The sequence below is a fragment of the Silene latifolia genome, chromosome Y, assembly GCF_048544455.1.
Source record: "Silene latifolia isolate original U9 population chromosome Y, ASM4854445v1, whole genome shotgun sequence".
Lineage (NCBI taxonomy): Eukaryota > Viridiplantae > Streptophyta > Magnoliopsida > Caryophyllales > Caryophyllaceae > Silene > Silene latifolia.
This window is the reverse complement of record NC_133538.1, coordinates 270,276,505-270,282,504: the sequence shown is the minus strand read 5'-3', so window position 1 is coordinate 270,282,504 and position 6,000 is coordinate 270,276,505. Positions and strand designations below refer to the sequence as shown.

The 6,000-nt window shown below is 36.1% G+C and overlaps 1 long non-coding RNA gene across 4 annotated transcripts; it reads right to left on the bottom strand.

Annotated features, from left to right (window-relative positions):
* Positions 1-1,355: 1,355 nt before the first annotated feature.
* Positions 1,356-4,965, bottom strand: LOC141626576 (uncharacterized). 4 transcript variants are annotated; one of them, XR_012536163.1, is made up of 5 exons: positions 4,681-4,956; positions 3,439-3,543; positions 3,251-3,315; positions 2,384-2,487; positions 1,356-1,628 (listed from the first exon to the last, which is right to left on the bottom strand). It is a non-coding gene; the product is annotated as an uncharacterized LOC141626576 (long non-coding RNA). The 4 variants fall into 4 exon arrangements; XR_012536162.1 differs by having other exon boundaries at positions 3,455-3,543; positions 4,681-4,955; XR_012536164.1 differs by having other exon boundaries at positions 2,692-3,543; positions 4,681-4,965.
* Positions 4,966-6,000: the final 1,035 nt, after the last annotated feature.

The window sequence follows — 6,000 nt, the reverse complement described above, 5'->3', positions numbered from 1 at the left end:
CTTTTAATTTGTTGGAGAGGATTAAGGGAAGTGTGTCATCTTTTCCTAGAAAAATGTATTTGATGTGAGTTGGTAGTGCTTTTAGATCGCTTTTGGGGGTGTTGATTGTAGAGGGGAGTGGTCTTTCCAAAGATGCATCTAGGGTGAGGAAGGGGTCAAACTTTGGGGACCCATGGAAGGCAAAAACCTCGGCCGGAGCAGAAATTTCCCGCAGGCTGCAGTGTAGGCTGCCGACTGCGGTGAGGGCAGCAAGCTGCGGTTTTGGCCTGTAAGTTTTGCACGATTCTTCTTTTTGGGTGCTTCCTTCTCCAACTCCTTTATGCTTTCCTACACATCTGAGACAACCAAAAACGCAACCCTTCTTGGCTCAAGTCGTTAGTGAGGACCACCTCAAGTGGGTCTTTATGACACAAGTTATACACATGGTGTGCCAAGGGTTCAAATATGTCTATAAAATAGCATGAATGCAAATCGTTAGGTTATCTCATGGCATCATAGATGTTGTAGGTGAGTTTCTTCTCGACAAACTCCATAGTCAAGTTTCCGTTTGATACGTCAATCTTTGTTTTAGAGGTCTTCATAAAGGGGCATCCTAAAAGGATTGGGGTTGCCCTTGAGTCGACTTCCATGTCAAGAACATAGAAGTCGGCCGGAAGGTGAGATGATCGACCTCTACTAACACATCCTCCACCATCCCCTTAGGATAGATGTTTGAGCGATCCGCAAGTTGGATCACTACATCGGTCTTGTTTAAAGGTGGAAGTCCCAAGGTATCATAAAGAGTGTAGGGCATGACATTAATTGAAGCACCTAAGTCAAACATGGTATGTATGAAACTCTTGTCCCTAATGGAGCATGGTATAGTGAACATCTCCGGATCGCCACACTTCTTAGGAAGTGACTTTTTGAAAATGGCGGAGACGTGTTCACTTGCCCTTACTTTTTGAGTTCCTTTCTTTGAGTTTCTCCTAGGTGTGCAAAGTTCCTACTTGCATACCTTGGAACGCTTTTCAAAAGATTGAGTCGAGGAATGTTCACTCACTAGTAGAAAAATATTTATCTGCGGCTCCAAAAAATAGGTTATTTGAGGCGTTTTTGGCATAGCGGCAAATGGGAGGGCCGCAAATAGAAAATTCATTTGCGGCGTTTCCGCAATTAGAGACCTTATTTGCGGCGTTTTTTAAAAACGCAGCAAATAGGATCCTCTATTTGCGGCGTTATTTTAAAAAGGAGCAGCAAATAGAGGCTTTATTTGCGGCGTTTTTCTGAAAAAGGAGCCGCAAATAGATAATTTTTAAAATAAAAAAGAAATATTTGATGCACATTAATTATAAAAAATGCAATCTAAAATATATATAAAATTATACTTTACATTCATAAATTATTTGAGAATAATACAAATGTTTTACAAAAAAATGCAATCTAAACTTATACTCTAAGACATTAATTTACACTTAACACTATTACATGATAGGAGCTTTAGAATCCCAAAATTATATCTTCAATACTAAACTTGAACAAATATCAACATGATGAGTTGCAAGAACAAGCCTTTTGCTCTATCCTGTCATACTGGATTCATCTATGGCAGGAGCATGACAAAAAATTACTACTCCATCGGCAGGAATCTAAACACAATGAAAGAAAACGTGGAAAATATTAATACTCCATTCTTCAATGTGCTGCAAGCTATTAATATTTGTTAGACACATTTAAGAATCAGGAAAAAAGAACATGAAAAATTTACATTTTAAGCTGCAGCAACCACATTATACAACAACTCTGGAATAACTAACTTCAAGTCTTAACTACATTGAGGTTATGATATTTATGTCTACAACGTCTTAAATTTGACGCATCACTACAGAAGAGCATTGACGAAAGAGGACTTAAAACAAACCTTTCGAGTAAGAAGTAACATTCAACTTAAAATTTATAATGTTCCTCATTTCTCTATAACTCCTTGGTGATATCCACTACTATATTATACTGAAACAATTGCACTTGCCTAAGTTTTACCTTCTAAACTAGGGGTCAAATTTGCTTATAAGCATAGCATTAAAAGGGTATCAAAGCAACCACAACTTAATGTTTTCTAACGATGATAATGTTTAATTGTTTATATTGAAGTAGAGGTTGGATTAAAGGATCCGTGCTAACAGTGAAAGGTTAAAACTAATCAATCATAAATATTCATAAGCATGTAAATGAGTACAGCAACCCTGTCCTATCTTGTATTGCTTTAGATGCTCTTACAGCATCTCATCAAACAAGTAAATGAAAATGCAAAGCATTTTTTTTTCCAGATAAATCGCTTCCATTGTAGCATCTGTCGGGTAAATGAACATGAACACGCTAAGCATGCAGGAGTGGGACTCTTTACCTTACAATTAGACAAAGCATGCATCTGTCAAGTGAGGTGCACCATAGAACCAACCTATCCTCTAAGACTCAAAGTTGCTTCCTCATATTCGCAAATTAAGCAACCTGAAATAAAGTAACAGTAATAAGCGTCCAAAGGTCAGCATAACTAGAACTTAGCCCTTTAGAAGTAACAGTCGCTACATGAGAAAAGAGGGAGTAGAATAATAGATTAAAGACTATAGGATGTTCAGTCCAAAGTCGAAAAAAACGATAAAAATTTAACAAAATTCATGTTGCCTAAGCGTAAATCGAACAAGCCATACCCACCCTAGACCTTGGCCACCTACTGCAAGCCACGACCAATAACAAATACCTGCATCAAATTTAAATTCTCCCAAGGTATATTTCGAGAGGCAAGTTCCCATAGAACATCACACTGCAGATCTTGATCATACAAAAAATAGCTGACACAAATAGTTGTCCATTCTAGAGAAAGTATGAACACATTACAGGTCATACAAAGTCCAAATGCAATGCAAAAAAAATTAACGGACCAAGAAAACTCAACACTTTACTAGACCATGGCTATCAATTTTAAGATGAAGCTAAGGGAACTATAAAAGAAAGAGTTGTGTCATGGCAACATGAGAAGATATATATAACTTTTCCTCCACTAGCAATATCAAATTCATCATCTCCTTGACAAGCACGATACTTGTATCTGTACGATAGCAACTAAGAGAGTAGCCAATAACAATCACTTGACAATTAGAAAAGAAAGTATACATATTGAGTTCCTCTTTCGTACCATTTATGCGAATAAAATAAGAGCAACACATTTTAAATCATTTAAGTGAATAGAATAAGAAGAAAAATCGGATGTTACCATTAAATAGTGAATAGTTATCTTCCTATCTGTAATTCTAAATTTCGATCTTTTTTAGCCTCGCACTGTAAAAAGAGAACAAATAAAATCTCTCAATACAAACTTTCTTTGAAGATAATATATTCCAAGAGTTCAAATAGGTCAGAACATTAGAACTATTGTCAAGAGAACAACTTACAGATACTTACAGTTGTTGACACTCACCTGTTGGGCCTCAAATACATGCTCTGATGCAATTGTCCGTTTATTCCCTTTGTTACACACTTTATTTGTAAGAAATGAGATTTATAAATCTGCAATAATGATCTTAAGTTATTAAGAGGTGGAATAAGCTAGGAATGCAACCATGTACATGTCAAGTGAACAGCATGACAATATTTGCGTCTCGAAATTATAACTTTAAGAGAATACAATATCAAAAACGACAATAGTTCAATAGAAAACTAATACACTACTGATTTCAGAAGCCGCATTTCCTTTATTATTATTATTATAATAAAGTGGAACATCAAATGTTCTTCACAACTTGGCAAAAAATGACATCATCAATGGTTAGTTTCACAAAAAAAGGGAGAATATACCAATTTGCTTGCTTGTACTGTTAACTAATCCTACAATTTTTCAGAGTATGACAATTCCTTGTTAGTCCTAACTTGTATACTTGAGTATATTTAGCTTACAAGTTAAATAAAACATATAAGAACTAACTGCTTTTTTGGCATCATGGTTGGATTCAGGAGAAGGGGGCTCGACATGGAAATCATCAACAAAATCAATCATGTAAACTAATTATGACGACAAATCTAATTACACAAAATCATCAATTTCACAAACCTACATGTTTTCATGAAGCTCCATTATGCTTAAAATCAATACTTGTCACACATTATGGTCCTCTCACATGATAGAATGAAATAAATGAATCATGTAAACCTAATTATACAATGAATCGCCTAGAGTTTGATTACTATAGAAAAAAATCCCCAATTCAATCCTAATCCCTAATTAAGAAACATATGAAATACAAATTTCATTTTAGATTCGTTTCTAAAAACTACCCAGTCAAATTTAGCACAAAAGCGAGGCAATAATCCTATTTAACTAACAATAGTCCTTGTTAAAACATTACAAATGACAATAAAAAGGACGCAGATAAATTTGCGATTGTGACAGACAGCATGACTGGAATAGTTTCTCGCAATCAATAGGCAAAGGATCTGAATTCACGCCACATTTATCGACTTCTAATTCGAATTTTGACCCCAAATCCCAAATTCCTACAAACCCTAAACTATAAATTACATAGTTTAACCCTAGTTTATGAGCACAAATTTCAATCTTTTACTGTACCCATAATCAGACAACAATAATTACAAAAAATTAACAAAAATTAGTATAGATCAAAATTCACATATAATTAAAGAAATTACCTCTCACAAATGGAGAATCGGGGGAGGAAAGGAAGTGATGATGGCACTTGAACGATTTTACGATTGAGCCACAACGATGCTTGAACGACGATGGTGCGAGTGTCAGCGACGGCGATGAATAAGCTTGATTGATGGGAGAGTAAGGTATTTTTGTTCTTGCAAATTGGTTGTGGACTTGTGGCTGCTTAGTGTGTCGGGTAAGGAATAAGGTAGGAGTAGTTGTGTATTGTTGTGTGTATATTTTGATTTTTGTTTTTTTCTGAAATTTCTTTTGCTGCGTTTTCCAAATAAAATGCCTCTTATGTGATAATTGCGGCGTTTTTTTCTTAAAACGCCTCAAATAGTTATATATAGAAGAAAAAATTAAAATAAATCGTATTCTCTATTTGCTGCTGTTTGGTAAAAACGCCTCAAATAGAGAGCCGCAAATTAATGTTTTTCTACTAGTGACTTCACACTTTCTAAAGGTTTCGTATAGATCCCCATCTCTTTCAAACCTCTTAGAATGTGTGAGAGCATGAGGGAAAGGGACCTCAACGACATGTTCTCTAATGATCTCATCGATGTGATCTTTTGAGGTGTTGTTTTCTTCCTCTCCTTTGTCCATGTTCAAAGGATTTTCCATTCCTTCCCTACTAGCTTTGCTTGATGACCATTTTTCTTGCTCAACCACAAGTTCTTCTTCTTCTTATTCCTCAATGTCAATGACCCTCTCCTTTGACTTTTCCTTTCTCTTCTTCTTTGGAGGGGATTCCAAGGTTCTCCCTTTCCTCAAAGTCATGGCACTTGCATTCTCCCTAGGTGGAGGAATGGTTGTTGATGGGACCGAAGTTGAGTTCCTTTGATTTTGCTTGGCAATTTCTTGAGCAATTTAGCCAAGTTGAACCTCAATGTTGGCAACTCGTGCATCACTTGCACTCTTCTCAGCATCTAGCTTTTCAAACTTCTTGTTTGCAATGGATTGCTCTCTCACTAGGGTCTTAAGTAACTATTCAATATTCCCCCCTTGTTGAGAGCTTGTGTTGTTTTAGGTGCCAAATTTGAATGATTTCCCTTGGTTTTGATTTTGATTTTGGTTGTTGGAGTTGAAATTTCTTTGGGGGTTTGAATTTTGACCTTGTTGAAAATTTTGATTTCTTTGATAGTTTGGGTTTTGGCCTTGTGAGTTTTGGTTTCGTAGGTGGTTGAATTGACCATTTGGAAAACTCCTTGAAGTATCTCCACCCCAACTAAGGTTTGAGTTATCCCTAGAGCCAACATTATAAGTGTTTCCACTTGGGTCATACTTGTAGTAGCCACCTCCGCTTGGGTTCCTTGAAT